Source organism: Sceloporus undulatus, chromosome 4 (genome assembly GCF_019175285.1).
Source record: "Sceloporus undulatus isolate JIND9_A2432 ecotype Alabama chromosome 4, SceUnd_v1.1, whole genome shotgun sequence".
NCBI lineage: Eukaryota > Metazoa > Chordata > Lepidosauria > Squamata > Phrynosomatidae > Sceloporus > Sceloporus undulatus.
Genome location: NC_056525.1, coordinates 223,007,199 through 223,024,820, shown reverse-complemented (window position 1 = coordinate 223,024,820; position 17,622 = coordinate 223,007,199). Strand labels below are relative to the sequence as shown.

The window sequence follows — 17,622 nt, the reverse complement described above, 5'->3', positions numbered from 1 at the left end:
AAAAAAAAAAAATATTTTTTTTGTTGGTGTTTTGATGTTGTAAATATGCTTTGTCTTCATTTTTGCTTATTTCTTAGGGGAATCTTTGCTTTTTAATTTGCAGTATCTATTTGTCGTTTCTTGTTCTTGTGGTTGCTTGCTCTACCATCATAAATTCTCTTTTTTAAACTATTTCGCAAGGGTAACGGGAGCAAAGGCATGATTTCCCTTTTCCCCCGTAGTGCACAAAAAGGGGAGGAATGATGCTAAAACTACGGGAGCGTTTGGTGTCAATGGGCTCCCATAGAAATGAATGGTGTCTTGGATAGAACATCCGCTATCACGTTATTGCGCAATTTTTGGTGGCGCAAACAGGGTTGTGTAGGCAGGAAAAAAAGTTCGCCAAAACGTTGCGTCTGGAATAACTCATAGACTTGTTGCCCAAGGTCCACTCCCATGGGTTTTTGTGACTGAGCAGTGGATTTGAACCCTGGTCTCCGTGGATATAGCTGTGAAGGCCTGGAAAAAGTTCAGGAGAAAAAAGGTTTGTTGTTTTTTCTGAAGAGAAGCTGAATTTAAAAAAAGAAAAAGAAAAAAAGGAAGAAAAGTCGACCATGTGGGCTGTTTTTTTTAAGCATGATGAGTAAAAGCGTTTTTTTAGACAAAGTGGTGTTCATATATGATCTTCTCCAAATCCATTTTTCTGAAAACTAAGGGTAAAGGTTTCAGATTTATTCTAATTTCTAATGCACTGATGGTGAGGAGTGGATTTCATTCAGTTTTTGATCCCCTCCTCCGATCCACAAACTTTCCCCCTCAATTTCTGTTTTTAATGGGATGGTGTGCTTTAATGTCTATGTTGATAATAGGATGTGAGGAATATAATTAATTTTTTTTGTGACTAATGTTGATAGAATTCTTCGATAATTCTATTTTTTTTAAAATGTTAAAAAAATTAAATGATGTTTTTGGCCTGAATCACCTAAACTAAAGCAAGAAAGCCAAAGAGGTTCCAACATCCGACCACAATTCAGGAGATTATTGCTCAAAGTGTTTTTATATATATATATAGTATATATTATAGATGATATTAGATTATATATATATATCTTCCATTTTGTAAATATTGTTTCAATACACTACTGTATTTTAATATACTAATTGTCATAATTTTTATGGCCAAATAAAGTATAATAGAGTCATATTTTGGTGTTCTTAAAGTACCAATCCAAAACATACCTGCAGAAATTAAGTCCAGTGTATAGTGTTTTTCAATGCAAGGGTGGCAACTATCATATATAAGACAATTTCCAAACTCATCAAAACTCAGCCTAAGAAAAGTAATCTGTACTTGTGTATTTGTCCTGTGTCTCCTGTCCTTCTGTTATCCATATTTCCCTCCTTCCCCCTTGAGACTTTTGTAGTATTAATAATAGGCAGACCCCCACTAAGAACCCCTTTTACATTTAATAAAATTAACCGGAAGGTGGGTCCGTCAGCTGAAAGGAATGACTTATTATGATGCAATAATGGAAGGTAAAAAGTCATCATAAGTAAGAGTTTGAAAGAATAAATAGGTTTGCAAGTTATTTAATTTTATATTAAGAACAAAGAATATTGTTTATTCTGCAAGGTTACAACCATGTGTCTAGAAAACGACTAGTAATGTATATAATGCCTATTATCTGTGTGGTTTATGTTATGTTTATTTAAGTCTATAAATATTTTTTTAAAAATAAATCAATTCCATTTTGAGATTCGCTTTAACTGCTCTGGGCCAAGTGCTAGGGAAGCTCTGGGATATTGTAGTTACTTGTAGCTCATGAGCTCTCTGAGAGAGAAGGCTAAATGTCCTCCACACTACAGTTTCCCAGAATTCCCCGTAGCATTGAGCCAGGCGTCAAAGTGGTCTCAGACCGGATTATTTCTTTCTGCAGTGTGTTTTTGGATCATATGTGACTTTCAATCAGTAAAAAGAATTAATATTGATTTTGTTTCAACTTTTTCCAAAAAATCATTTTGTAGTGAAAAAAAGGAAAACCCCAGACACAACTTGAAGAACACACAACCACAACACATAACAAGATTAAAAATAAAAATATATAGACCCCCTGCCTCAGCTTATTATCTAAGATGAAGGAAGCACAGGAAAAAGGAGAGCATTCAGACACATTGAAAGACCGATATTAAATGCATGGAAGTAAAGCTCATTAAGTGTTTAAAGGCATTTGTAAATGGTTCGAGCAATTGTTGAACTACAACTATGGAGACCAGGGTTCAATTCGTCACTAGCCGTGGCAAGTCCAACTGGCACTGTCTCAGACTAACCAATGGCAAAATCTCTTTGAATCAATCAAGGGCCACAATAAGTTGGCCTTAAGTCCCAATAAGTTCAGAAATGACTTGCTAGGGGCACACAAAACAAGACAACAACATAGCATCATGGTTGTCTTTATTATATACTTATCCGCTGGACAAGCCAGGGGAAATTTTAGAGCAAAGTGAAGCCTTGACTTTTTCCTCTACCTTCAGTGGCTATCTGTGCAACTGGTGAGCAGCAAGTTTGAACGTTGGTTTCCCCTTAGCTCTGTGAAATGTTTTGTAAAAATATCCTTCAAGTCCACAGCTGCTGTGGCTTTTCAAACAGATGGTTTTTTGTTTAGGTTTTTCGAGTCGTGTTTAAGTTGTTTGGCAACACTCGGTCATTAGACACAGTTTTGAAGTTTATAAGTGCTTGGTCAAAGTGGCATCAACTAGGGGAATGGCGTACAACGCCGGTGGCAATAACTCCATGGTGTCACCGACACCACCCCCCGCATTGGCCTCTGCTCCCATAAGACCACTAATACCACTCCATACAGAAATCTAAAGACATGTATGTTTTTACTATGTTTTCCGCATGAGTTGTTAATTACAGCGTTCACTGAAAGGGTGTCCTGGGTAAGAGTTGTGAATTGCTGAAGGTAATCACTTGACAGTAAAACAACACAACATTAAACTTGTTTTTTTGTGGGTTTTTTTGGACTATGTGGCCCAATGTCCTCTGGAAGAAGTTTATTCTGATGGTTTGTGCCTCCATCTGTGGCTGGAATGTTTCCTCTGAGAAGATAACGCGCCACAGATGGCAGGTGAATGTCAGAAATAAATTCCTTCCAGAACATGCCCTAGCCTGAAAACTCACAAAAAACTGGATGACCAGCTGTGAAAGGCCTTTTGACTTTGCATTAAAAAAAAGAAAAAATTAGACCTCTGAATTACAAGATTAAGGCACCCCCCAGCCTAAGGTATTTTTTATGCCATTAGTCTCAGGTAGTTTTAAGTGAAAAAAATATGGTTAAGATTTGATATTTTTTAAGAAAAGTTTAATTTTTTTTGACAATTTGACAATTTTGAAAATTTTAATATTCTAATTTTGATTTTTTTAAAAAAATTAAATTAATTTAAATTAATGTTTTTTTGAAATTTTTGAAATCTGAAATGTTTAATTTAAACAAACTGGTGGCCTCTCCTGTTCTCCTCCCCTGAGCCTACCTATTCCAACCGCGCTCTTCATTCAGCATTTTAAAGGGGAAGCAGAAAATGCCATCAGCCCATTTCCTGCGCAAATGCAGATGTTTGGAGAGGCAGTGGGGGTCACCCCCCTCTTAGAGTGTCACCGCATGCAGTCAACACCCCCTTAGGGATGCCACTGAAGTGAATGTGGTCTGTACTTAAAAATTTGCAGTCGCTGTTACTTACTGATGTTGAATTCAGTGGAAGATAAGATAGATGATTGCTCTGTGTACACAGTGTTTTGCCCTTGGAATAGAGAAGGGGGTGGGTGAGATTAAGATTGCCTGAAGATGAATTTTATGGAATCCCATACCCAGAAATTCCTTGGGAGGAATCTCATGTTAATAATATAATAATAAATATAATTTAATTTGTATTTATGTTGCTCTCATAGTTAATTAAGTTTGTTTTCCCACTTTTCTTTAAACCTTGGGTCTCAAGGCAGTTTATTAGAAGTTAAGCAGGCATGATGATCAACTGGGATGGCTGTTTGTCTCCATTTGCTGACTAGCGTCCTGCCTATTGGGAATAGAATGGCTCAGGAGAAAAAATACCTGGGTTTTTGTTTTCTTGATTCCTCCTGAAGAGGGGAAAATATGTCCGGTTTTGAGTTTAAGATGGAGGCATAGTGTATTGAAGACAGCCGTTTAATTTATAACAAACCAGGCTGATGCCAAATACAACAAGCATTTCAAATGGAGCATTTTGTCATGGAAGCAAACACACACTTGGCCATTTAGGCAGTTTTGGAAAATCCGCCTAGCACAACATAGCAAAACAACATATAGTAAACAATAGCTTACCAACACCCTGGTATTTGTTGGCATTCACACCCATCCAAGTACTGAACCAGGTGGCGACTCTGCTTAGCTTCCAAGAACTCAAGATATAATTAGCCAGTCATAAAAACAGCAGTCATATAAAGCCATAATGGAAAATTACCACCAAGCAAGGAACAGTAAAACTATTCAGCTGAAAACTTTTACCTTATATTTCAGATTGTTAAAAGTTTGAAAGGACTAGTTAGGGCCATTCACACTACCTTTTAAAAAACCGTTTTGAAATTGATTCTTCCACGTGAAGTCATTTGGGCCCGATTCTTTCACAATCCAATGTACAAGGCTTGCACAAGGAAAGGCCCCTTACCGCGGGTGATTGGAATCAGGCTAAAATCCGTCTGTTTCCTGAAAGACCGCGGGTTTCCCTGTGAAATAGAAACTTGCCCTCGATCTGATCGGGGCAAATTCAGGGAGGGATTAAGGTCAAGAAGGTGGCCAGAGGTCAGAGCATTCCCTCCCCTCATCCAAAGGGAGGGAGAGGAGGAAAGAGCCCGAAAGGAAAAAGGGGTATCTGTATGCAAAGGGTGACGGAGGCAAAAAGGGGGTGACTAGGGCAGGTCAGGGCGCTACAGCAAGGGAAGCCTCGGCGATCGCGGCAGAGAGCTTTTTCCTTTTGGATTTTAATTTTTAAAATTATTGTGTGGCTGTCGATGCGCATATTCTGTCCTTTCAAATGATTTTTCTGCTGCAATGCGAATGAATGTTACAATTCGAATGTAATGGTGCAACTTTCAAATGATACAGCTTTTGCTACTGTCTCTAAGGAATTCAGGGTAAGCAGACTAGGGAAAGCAAAAAAAAAAATCCATCCTTTTTCTGGCATTCGAGGTGAGGAAATTAATTTTATTGTTGTTGTTGTTGTTGTTGTTGCTAATTAATTATTACCTGTTAATGAGGCATTCTGGGGTGTCAAGGGAGTGGGATACAGGCGACAGGGATGACACTAGCTTTCATTTTGGGGTTGGAAAAAGGGGGACAAGGGCAGATCATAACCTACAACACTGACCCAAATGCCCACATGAACACACACACAACCAGAGGTTGTTAAATGACAAGTGGTGGCTAGGTCCTTGAAAAAAAAAAAAGGAGGGGTGGAAAGCAACCTTCGATGCCCATATCAGGGCTGGAAAATGTAACCTATGAATGACCATCGCGGAACGTAAGCTTTATTGACATACAGGCACCTTCACCGTAACCGAGTGTCGCCAAGAGGGCGATTTGGTGTTAAATGCCCCTGATGGGAGTCAGCACTTTTCTTCCAGAGAGATTCGGGAGGGCCCCTCCCCGAATTTTGACCATTTCGTTCCAGAGCAATGGCCCGCCAGTGTGAATAGGTCTGACTCAATGGATAGGGCCAAATGCTCTGACCCTATTTGCTTTCCCTTGAACAGGTCAGCACTAATCTTGCTTTTTCCCTTGAGATTCCTAATGAGCTTAATAGCCTCTGCAGCTCTACATTTTTTCTTTTTTCCTTTTGTCCTTTTGCATGCCGTACTTTTGGCTTATTGTTACGCTCCAAAGAACTTTCCTATCACCTCTCTCTTCAATTTCTTTTTACTTCTAGTTTATGAATGGTTGTAGCTGGTGTCAGCACCATAGCAAAATCAGAGTGCAGGCAGATGGATCTTGGAAACTTTTTTTCAGTACACCACCAGGGCCAACATGGCCAGTGGGCATTTGGGGTTGTAGAAAAAGGAAATAACATTAAAATTGTGAGCCTAGATATTGGGAGGCAGGCCAACTGATCTGAGACTCTCATTTTATGTGCAACCCCTAAGTTTCTGGAGATCATGTCTTTATGAGGGGCTGAGATGGAATTCAGGAATAGAGAGGTTCAAAAGAGGCCTCCAGAAGGTGAATGGTGAGCAGTTTGGGTTTTTTTTTTGGGTTTCACCAGCTGTAACCCTTAGGAAAAATGGGATCATAAGAGAGAAAATAGTTGATCTCCCATAGTTCAATCTCACTGGGATCTCTGAATAATCGTTTGAGACCTTTTCATCATGGTTACAGTAGTATAGTGGATGTGTTGGGGCTACTAGTCAGCATAATGTTTTCAGCATTAGCTAGGATCTGAAAGGCCACAGTTTCCCAGACCCGGTTTTTACGAGTAGCGGGAAGGAGGAACCACTGGAGGAAAAAGCTTCCGTTTCAGGTAATAAAAATAAAGTCCTCTTTCTTCAGTTTATTGATCACCCAACACCTTTATGACTCCATTCTCTTGTTTTAGAGGCTGGTTTCTCTGATGGTCTTGGAAATGACTTTTTAAAATCAAACGAAGGCCACCCTTAAAGAAAAAAATCCTCGACGGTTTTGGCTTTTCCCCAATCCAGTATCTGAATATGGAAAATGTACAAACAGGCCTCAAAGCTTTTTTCTGGACAGCAGAAGAGGTGGGGTAATGTGCAGACGGGTGGTCAGTGTGGGGACTGAGTGCGCTGAACTACCATATTTCTCTAAAGGAGGCACAGCTCCTACACCTGCATTAGATTCGCCCATGAAAAGAAATTGTGCAGATAAGGGCTAAAAATAACTTGCCTGGCAATCATCAATCTTGCTTTCAGGATGCTAGTGTCTTGAACATTACTAAGAGCAAAGTAAAGGAAAACATAGGTTAAGAATAGGCAGAAGTGGAAACCAAGGTATATTGCGAACCTCAGGGGAATTTTAATATATTGGTCAATGTTTACAGCAGAACAACCCAAAGCTTTTCTATCCAATCACTTCAGAAGAATAAATGTGGGTGGGGGGTGGAGGGTGGGGTGGAAATGAACAGTGGGTTTTTTGAGTGGATTTGGTGAGCTTGGTTCTTCTGGTTAAAATGATTTGAAAAAACCATTTAAAACATACAATTTAAAAACAATACAGCACCCTCCCTTAAAAGCCCTTTCCTCCTTCCCCGCAAAATCTTCTGGTTCTGAAAGCCTCTCAGATAAGAAAAAAACGCACCCATTTTTTTACCATCACATAGCCTTCCAGAGCCCTGGGAAGCCACAGAGAAAGACCCTATCACGTGTAACGAGGCTTGTCTACATGATTACCCACTGTCCATTGGTGTCTGTAAGGTGGTGGGACTGGAAAAGATCCTAGAATCTCGAGTCTAGGCAGGGCTCATATACCAGAAAATACTGTTTGTCAAAGATAGCCAGGACCCAAGGGCATATGGGCTTTATAGGTCACAATAACGCAGAACTTTGAATTGGGTCTGGAAACAAATTGGGAGTTAGTTGAGCTTTGAAGCAGGGAAGGTGTTTGATCCCTGTAATCAGCTCCAGTTTAATGCTTTGTCTGCAGCGTGGTGTATCAACGACTGAACTTTTTGAACACTCTCAAAGTCCTACATAGAGTGTGTTTCAGTAAATCTAAACAGGGGCAACGATAGTAGGTGTTGTGGTGGGCCAGATCAGGCCTCTGTAGGAAGGGTGTAGTTGGTTTGCTAGCTTTCACAGTGTGGCAAAATACTCCGGGCCACGACAGAAACTGGGCTTCAATCCTACAAATCTGTGTCGTCAATGGGAGTGTAACTTAATCCAACACATGGAAACAGCTGATCCCTGTTCCGTGGTCCTTCTCTGGAGGTTTGGTAGACATGAGATATAGAAACAGAGTATAGAGGGGACGTCCAGAGCATCCGGACTGGTTTCAGAAGGGAGACTTTGAATCAGCAGCATATCAACAAAATCTCTATGCTGTATAGAATCCCGCTGTTTCTTAAAGAATTTAATTTATTATTTAAGGGGTCAAAGATTGACTTGCTTGTCATTGCTAGCTTTTGCACAGCTTTATTAGATGAGTCTTCAAACACACACTTTACAGTACAACCCCTGTATCCATGAGGGATACGTTTCCCAGACTTACCAGTGCTAGGGAAAACACAAATAGCAGTGAAACCTATATTTCGCGTGGAAGTTCAACATATAGTCACACTGGAAGACCCCAAATTCCTAGGGAGGCCATATTTTTTTCAGATGAGAGTAAGTGAAACTGTGCGTACTGGTCCCATGGATAGGGGAGTGTATACTATACGCCGCTTGTCTTTCTCAGGGCCACTTGGAAAGTAAACTTTTCCTATCCGTCTAAACTTTTTTAGATGAAGGTAAAGGAACTGAAAGAAGAAGCTTCTTGCAAGCCAGAGTCCCATTTTAGGATTTCCCCAGACAGGATAGATTCAACTCCCATAATCACCAATCAGTATATGGAATGAAGGGGGCTGTACTCCAGCACATCTGAGCACAATGGTTGGGAGGAGTTGTAAGTTGTAACAAGTACAAGTCATTCCTCAACATGTCTTTTGTTTACAATGAGTACAAAGTAACCAATGCCACGATATGTTCTCTTTTGGTAGGTTGACTTATCTAAGATCTCCCTCACTGGAACAACTGAAATCAGAGGAGAAGTACTTTTTTCACTATTCTAGCTTTTTTTTTGCAGGGCCAGTGATGGAATGGTGAAATGAAAAACAACTTGGTAAATTTTTTCAAGGCTGTAGATCATATTTGCTTTTTTCAATCATATAATAAAGCTTCTTTCTTTTGATAATTATACTGTAAGGTGGGTATGTATGTGTATATACACACGATGCACAGGGCATTTCTGTGGAGAATGCTGGCCTACAGTGGTGTCAGATGTGGAGTAACATGTAATAAGTAGGATGTACAACACTGAACAATGCAGTAGGGGGGTGTTTTCTTTCAGTTTAGGCATCCCATTAGCTGTGCCCGGTCTTTTAAACTACTCTGTTACCTCCTCCCCAAGTTGTCCTGGTTTTTATAAAGTTTTACCCCCGCAATAACAGTCAGTGTTCTGTGTTTATTGGGGTGTTTTGGAAGGTCTTTTTTTTGCCTTCCTAGGTTTTCTCCTCCATTTTTTGCTTCTAGGTTCCTTCAGCTCTGCTATTATCTTCCTAATATTAGTTTTGGATAGTGTCCTCTGGACACTTAAGGAGCAGCAATTCTGAAAAGTCGTGTCAACTTGTGCCTATTGGTGCCAGTATTTGTAAAAATGAAACTCTTGACAAAGTGTTAGTGTTTAACAGAACTACGCCAATCTGTTTTGCCATAACTATCTTTAAGAGCAATAATAAATGTAGGGGTCATAAGGATTCATCATGCACACATGGTATAGTTTACAACTGATGGCTCAACACTAGGCTGGGAATTCCATGTGTGAAACTTCCATGCCCAAGCAAATAAAAATACCTTTGGCTGGGGTTTTCCTGTTCCGCGGACTATAATTACTTCAAATGTGATGGTGATCACATGCTCAAGCTCGATCTCTGAGGCATGTAAGGTGTGAATTAAATCGGCTGGGGCTTTGTTCATTGCCAGGAGAACGCTTTAGCCCAGGAAGTGGCAGGTCCCAGAGGCTCGCTGGCTTCTATGGTTTCCCAGATACTAATAGAAAATGTTCATCAGAATGGTACAGTTTATTAATAGATACTTACACATCAAAGAATCCTGAGGAAAGGTAATTAACTGTAAGTATTGTTAAAAAAAAGCCTAGAAGATTTTGTGCATTTTGTGCCTCTGTTTTTGTGCTCGTTTTTTCTCAATTGAATGAGTTTGGCCTTGATGCCATGGTTTGTCACTACAAGAACAAGCCATGGCAAGCCTTAAACTCATGTACTACTTTCTCTCTGCCCTTCTTGTGGTTCTTTATCAAACACTTGCACTATGCAACTTTTGCTTAAAGTAAACCAACAGTTCTCTGTAACTTCACCTCAGGGATTATGTTTGTTTAAGACTGAATTATGGTTAGTAAGGGAAAGCCAGAATTAAAGGACAGTTTCCAGATCTGTAAGTTCCAGATTTCATGGTCCATGTTCCTCACTAACCCAAAAAAAGATTAAAGAGCCATTCGGTAAGCTTAAATGTGGAAGAGATGCTTTTAAATTTAATCCCTCTGTTGGGTAGGGAATGAAAAAGTAGCTGGAGAACACGTGATAGCCCCAAAATTCAACAGTTTGTTCTCATTGCAGAAAATCAGTTTGGGGGGTAAAATTGGGATCTGAACAGGGGTTTCCTTTATAGCTTAAGTAATCGTTCCTGTAGTGGGTTTTGTGGCGTAAAAATAACAATGTTTTAAAAACCCAAAATTTTCCAACGAAGTACAATCCAAATAAAAAAAGAACGGACACTGCTAATCTGTATGATTTAATACATTTAAAAAGGGTTTGCATATAGTTGCTTCTTGTGAAGAATAGTGTAGAAGTCAAGCACAGCACTAAAGCTCTGTCTCTTAATTTCTAAATATTTATATTCAGCTCAGCTTGTCTGGGAACTTCAGAGATTCTGTCTGTCTGCCAAAATTTTTAAGGCAATTCTTTAATCAGCTGTATAGAGTAATTGCTTGGACACAGAACTTCTGTAATAATTATTATTTTTTGCACAGTAATTCAATGCTCAAGCCCAGAATAAACAGGAACCAAACTAAAAATGTTTGACTAAAAGTGTAGCTCACTACATGGATGGACTTTGGTTGTGAAGGAACTAGGTATTTCATACCGATGACTTTGTGTATGTCATGGATAAATCAAGTGGCAGGGTTTTACAGAATTTTACAGAAAATACGAGAATTTGCGATGACCCCATGGATAAGCGGAGCGTGAAACATAAAGGCCTCGTAAGAAAAGGATGTAAACGATGAAGGCAAAGAAATGATGACTACGTAGCAGTTGTATTCTAGCTTATAATATTATGTAATTTGATAATTTTGCCCTTATTTTAATCATAGGCCTGGACAAGGATATATGGTATTTGGTTTTCTGTTCCTCTTTCAGGATGAGGTCAACCAGTGCTTGTATTATTAGATTGAAATGCCTTGTGGACTAGGTAACCGTCTAATTCAAAAGATTGTATGATACAGTGCTGTGGTAAATTGTACAGCGCTTATATAAATAAAGTTAATATATAATATATAATAATTTAATAATATAATAATACTATAATGGCTATGCTTGAACGAGAACACTCATGATGGTGTGACTTTCCTCTTTATGTGCTAAAACGAAATTTCTTGCCATTTATATTGTGAGTCACTCAGCATCACTCATATGAAATGATTAATATTGTCTCAACATTTGAGGCAGATTTTTGCAAAAAGCAAATGCAGAGACGGCTGTTTTACCAGTTGTGTAATGATTGACAGGAAACACTATCTTCTAAGTTGTTTGGTGATGACATTGTTAAAGGAGGCTGATAGTTGCCCGCACAGATTGTGTTTGTGGAAATGGCCCTGCTTTTCTTAGACTGGAAACCCTTTCTTGGGTTGCCAGTGTATGGTCGTCAGCAGTGGGTACCAGTGGCCCACAGATTGGCATCTAGCTTTCTCTTTTTAAATTATAGAAGTCTCTCCAGAATTACAACGGCTTTTTATGTATTTTTGCATAGTCCCCAAAACTGGAACATTTTGCATGCTCACATGCCTTAGTGATGCTCTAACATATTCAATTGTTTAGCTTCTGCTAGAGTAAAACAATTGAATCAATAAGATTATGCACAGGTGTTGACACAGTTCTGCAGTTATGTGGGTTTATGCTAGTTGGAATTTAGTAATAAGATGTTAAGGCGCTCTGGCACCTCATATGTTCTTGATCCTGCTGCAATTGCTGCTGTATTTTGGTGGCAACTGCCAATGACCTTATGCATGATGGTATGGCTCTTGATATGTTCAGGGGTATGTGTGTGTTGTGCAGGTGGGCATCTCATGATCTTGTGGACTTGAGTAGGCATGCATAAATATTCTATTTTATAGTATGATTCTTTCCCAAAGTTTAAATATTTTTTTCAATTTCATTTTCTAGGGACTATCTTATTTTAATGCTATCAGAACAGGCCAGTGTCAGAAGAAAGCAAGACTGGGCCCTAGGTGGATAAGAGACAGGAAAGCCACATGTGGTAATGGATGTTGTGAATGGATGGGACTTGCTAGTTCAGGTGCTATAAATGAAATGGGGGTAGCCACCTGGGGATCTCAATGAATTGATGTATTTCGGGAGTGTGTTTCCTGTGTTTTTTTTTTTTAAAAGGGAGAATATTTTATTCCAAAGGAAATGAAAAAATGGTCTGTCAAGCACGCGAATAACAATTCCCCGGACTTCTTCCATTTCAATATACTTACCCGAAATGAAGAGTATTGCTGTAGAAAGCAAGGGACAGAGAAACAAGGAGAGAATAGAGCCACTGGTCTTCTTCTCATGAGACTTTAGTCTTATTCTCTGTGTAGAAGAGGAACCTGAAGGAGGGACATGTATTACTTACAGCCTATGGTTTAATGTTTGAATTGCCTTGCACTTCCTCTTTTGAGGTTGTGGTGGGCAGGGAATGGTTGGGTCTACACCATATCATAATGAGGACCCATAACTTTTTTATGAGAATGCCTCAGTGTTCTGAAAGGTGCGCTCATTAGAGAAAGTGGGAGAATAAAGATCAGAATGCAACGAAGCACTGAAATTGTTGTCTTCTTCACTTGTGCATGTGGGCATCTCATGGCATCCGTGTGGACTTGAGATAGCAATACATAAATAGTCGATTTATAAGCTGAAGCGCCTATAACAAGCCCACATATGGTGCAGGCTCACGGTACTTAGATAGCTTTGAATAGTAATCTGGACTATCTAACAAAAATGGTCCCTTGCTACAGTTAGGTCCTGGTTCCTGTGATATGAAGACTGTGGCTAGTTTCTAGCAAACACCATCAATCCAGTGTTGAATGGTGAGTCAGTACATTGGGCAATCCTAAGGTGGCTTAGTGAGTGTACTCTAGTTGGGACGGACAGTAAGGTTCCTCCGTATGACTTCTGTAGGTTTTGGCTCTGAAAGGGAGCCGGTTAGAGAAGGATGTTCTCAGGGGATACATATCTCCATCTTCTCTACCCTAGCAAGCGTGGTTACGCTGTCACTCTGGGAGAGTGAATAATTACTGGGTTTTCCTGAAATGCCTCTCGGGGCAATTAATAGCTTGAAAGCCTATGGGCCATTCAGATATTCACCTCCACCGTATGGTCAGTGAAGAAGGATGTGGGGAATATAAACTAATCACCATCTGAATCACCACACAGTCCCCATATGTGGTTCTTGAATTTTTTATATCACTGGTTTTTAAAATTTAAGGTCTAATAGCACCTTGAAGACAGATTTTGATTGATGACTAACAGGCCTTTTTTTTTTAAACCTCTTGTCCAAACAGGTGAGAGAGTGTTGCTTTGCCCATCGGTTGAAGGAATCGTCTTCTCTGGTGCTTTTGCAGCTATATTTTGGCTCAAGAAGAGAGGGATGATGCCCGGGTCTCACGTTCTCCATGAACTTATTAGCAGAGATGAAGTAAGAAGGCACAGGGAGGTGTAATGTTAAAATGAGGTTAGCGTGAATTGTCCAAACAGAATTGCTAGCAAGATGCTAGGGATCCCCCCCCCAACCTCCTTCTGTGGGTAGTCCACAAACACAACATGAGCATAATAGCACCCTCCCTGCTTTGTATGCTTCAAACAGTCGCCTCCAGTACTAGAGAGCCTTATACTAGCCATCAGGACGAGTTGCCCATGAAATCCCATCCCCTGTGAATTTGGTGCAATCCCTTTAAACTAGCCAGTTGGTGGCATCACTACATCTGTGACATTGAGTCCATAGTTTTAACTACACTGTGTGATGAAATGTTCCTCTTTGTCGTCCATGAAACTCTCAATGCTTGGCTTACATGAATGGCCACAGATTCCAGCTGGTTATGAGAAAGGGAGGAAAATTTCTTACATACTTGCTTTTCTCCCACACCGTGCATGGTTTAAATGCTCTGGAGTTATGTCCCACTGTACTCTTTCGCAGCATAAGTCAATCTCTTTTTACACTTATCATGTCATCTTTCTTCTAAGCTAGGGATTCTGGGATTTGTAGTTCTCAGAGTAGTTTCCCGCTTGTAGGTTCTTCTACTGCGGTTGCCTGTGGGGTTGTGTTGGCTCCCCTCCACCCACTGGGGAAGCTTTGCTGTTTCTTTTTGCCCTCCACTGGTTTTATCCTGCTGCTTTTCTTTTTATTGATCTACTACAAAATAAGATAAATACATTTAAAGGTTTGTAAAGAATAACATCAAGTTGCTGATTCTGAACATTTTTGCATAACATCCTTACAATTTCAGTCATAGCATAAATACCTAGTTAATTTAAGTGAGAGAGGTTTGTTAGTGTCCATAATGGGCGTTTGTGTGCTTGTTTAGAAAACTAAGCTAAAGGTCTCTGAAGTTCCAGTCTGCTCATCATACTTTCAGGGTCCCCATTGGGCTTTTGCCTGGTCTAAGGTTTCAGTACCTAGTGAATAAACCTTTGGAAGAAAGAGTCAGAGAGATCATTGGCAATGCTGGTGAAATTGACAGGTGAGCAGAGGAAGATTTCTTTCCTATATCAGAATTAATGGTAATTTGCATAATTTAACTCAGTCTCCCGTTCAATCAAAAGCCTCTTTATTATATATACGAAATTTACAAGACAATGGATAGTTACAAAGGAGTCAACAAAACCAAATGTCTTAATATCACTTAATGTGTAGAGCTTTGCAGGTCTTAAAATAATCCTCCTCAGCAGTTTTAGTATACATATTTCTAGTTTTCTATTGTGTTTTTCTTTAGCTGCTGTAATTATTTACTATAAAATGTAATAGCATAATCAGTAATTGGATGGGTTCCTCTTAAGTCTCCCAGTATTGGGGTGTCTAATATTTGGAATATTAATATAGTATAGTAATGATGGAAAAATGAGTTTTGTATGTCTAATATCAGAATAGTATGGTAATACGTAACAGTAAAAAAAATTACTTTGGAGGCAACGAACCATTAAAAAGAAAATTTAATTTTATGACTTTATGGAATACCCGCGTCCTCAAGGTCCTGATTGACTGGTGTCATTCTGGTGGCCAAGTCAAACATGGATTTTTTAAAAAGACCTTCAGGCTTCATTGATTTTTAACCCAATTTTGGCATGTTTGCTGTATTTTACATTAGTTAAATTGTTTTTATTTGGTTTTAAAGTGTCCCTTAAGTGATAAGTGCGTTAATAGGCTTTTAGTCTTTTAAAATCAGTCTTATGTTTTTAAACTGATTTTATGTAACACTGTCCTGAGATCTGCAGACAAAACAGGAAAGGATATAACTATTTTAAGAAAGAAATAAATAAATAAACCTGGTACATCTTAATAGATAGTCTTTTCCTGTGGCTTGTTTCCAAACAAAATTTTTCTGGCAGACATGTTCCTTCTCATAAGGTGGTATGATGGTTTTAAAGAACAAGGCCACTCTTTTGCTTTTTGATAAGTAATCCTTCTCTTTTCTCTGTCCTTCCACTCACAGTTTCCGTCCTTTGTTGTGTTTTCCATGTTCCGCAGTTTCCTAATCCTTAGACTGTATTTTAGTAATCATTCCACATAGGGCTTGGAGAGACGGCGTCAGTGTAGGGGCTGTATAGGGGAAATGTTTACCTCCTATATTGTTGGACTGCAATTCACACAACCTCTGACCCATGTATGGTCCTTTATTACAGATGAGATGGGAGTCCAAGATGGACAAAATGGACTCTGTTATTCCACTGGAGTTTCAGTTTATAATCCATGAAAAGGACCTGTACCACCTTTTAATTCAGATAGCCTAGTAGACAATGCATGATTATTTAAGGTTATGAACATGCAACATGCACGTAGAATACTTAGCAGCTTACAGCTGAGGATTAGGTTCAGTCCTAATGAAATCTCATGCTACCAGCTTCTTCAGTTAGTCCTCAAAGGTGTTACACAAGAATCCCTGGTGTAATGATTTTCCAAACGAACATGGCTATATCCTTTGAATTATTTACCATATTATCCCATATTGTCTCCTCCCTGCTTTTTTCTTGTATCTATCTGTCTGATTTATGTGTGGACCATTTCAAGAAATAGTATGAAACAGTCCTTATGTATGAGACCTACAGACAGACCTCACCAGACAAGACCATACTGCAGGCAAGCAACCACATCCTTTATTCATATTAAAACATAAATTTAATTGTAGCCAAGCTAGCAAAACCCTAGACCTATGGTGTCTGCAACTGGCTGTTGCATTCCCAGCTTGCGTTTGGCTCCATGCCTGATGAAAGTCCTCTCTCCTTCCTTTTTCTCTCACTGAGGGTGGGAGAAACAGCAGCTAGATTGTAGTTTGTTCTACATGTTGTCCCTCCGCCTTTCACAAAAATGTTCATAGAATAACTTAGACTCAGAGACAGTGACTATACCATGGTCACAACAGCTTTTTGCTACTTCCCTACTTCGCATCACTATGTTGGTGGAAGCTGCTTCGAGCAGTAAAGTGGAAGGAGGCTAATTGCTATTGTTTTTCCTAGGCAGTTATCCCCCCTCCCATACTGCTTTTACAGTATAACATTCAGTGCCAGAGAGGACCTACCTGAGGAAAGGGGCCCAGAAATCCTAGAGTTACCAAAATGCTCTGTTGGATTTAGACAATTGTACATATAGGAATATGAACGTTTAGAACTCCCAGATGTGAATCCAACTTTTTTAGCTCTGTATACCACATTGGTTCCATCTAGCCTGGGAGTCATTCCTGTACTGGGTGTTTCTCCTCAAAGTTTTTCTTTTTGTCTTAAATTTGCAGGAGTTTTTGACAGAAGCCTTGCCAGTTGGCTTGATTGGAATGAACTGCAACTCTAATGAAACAATATATTGAATGTGTGCGGACAGATTACTTCTGAATTTGCGGGCTTCTCTAAGGTATTGGCTTGTTTTTCTCCAAGTTGAGTTATTTATTAAACATGGCTCTATATAATGGGTTTGGGCTCAGTCTGAATTTCGGCCTATGCTGGAATTCAATTGTTATTGTGCAACTCCCCCCCCCCCCCCCAAAAAAAAAACCCCAAAGAAAAAAATTTAAAAACTTACCCCCGATGCTCAAAATCAAATTAGTGTGATAATAATCTCTCTGTGTGTTTACAATCTTTTTAAAAGTCCAGGTTATTACATACACGAGTTTCCTTTGTTTTATTGGGACTGCAATCACTGCACACCCTGTAAGCTTGGTGACACTCTTCTTGTTTGAGAAAAAAATCTATATCCTATATCCAATCAATAAAACAGCAAATCAGAGCAGCTTAACATAAATGAAAAGCACCGACTAAACTGTTAAAAGTAGTTACGAAAGTAATAAGAATGCAGAAAGAATGGAGTAACAATATAAATGTCAGACCCCAATTAAAATTCCTAAGAGAATAGGAGTCATTCCTGAATTT

The 17,622-nt window shown here is 39.3% G+C and overlaps 1 protein-coding gene across 2 annotated transcripts in view; it reads left to right on the top strand.

Moving 5' to 3' along the window:
* Nucleotides 1-17,622, top strand: part of RRM2B (ribonucleotide reductase regulatory TP53 inducible subunit M2B) — an 82,293-nt gene that overhangs the window by 5,986 nt on the left and 58,685 nt on the right. The window lies entirely within an intron of this gene.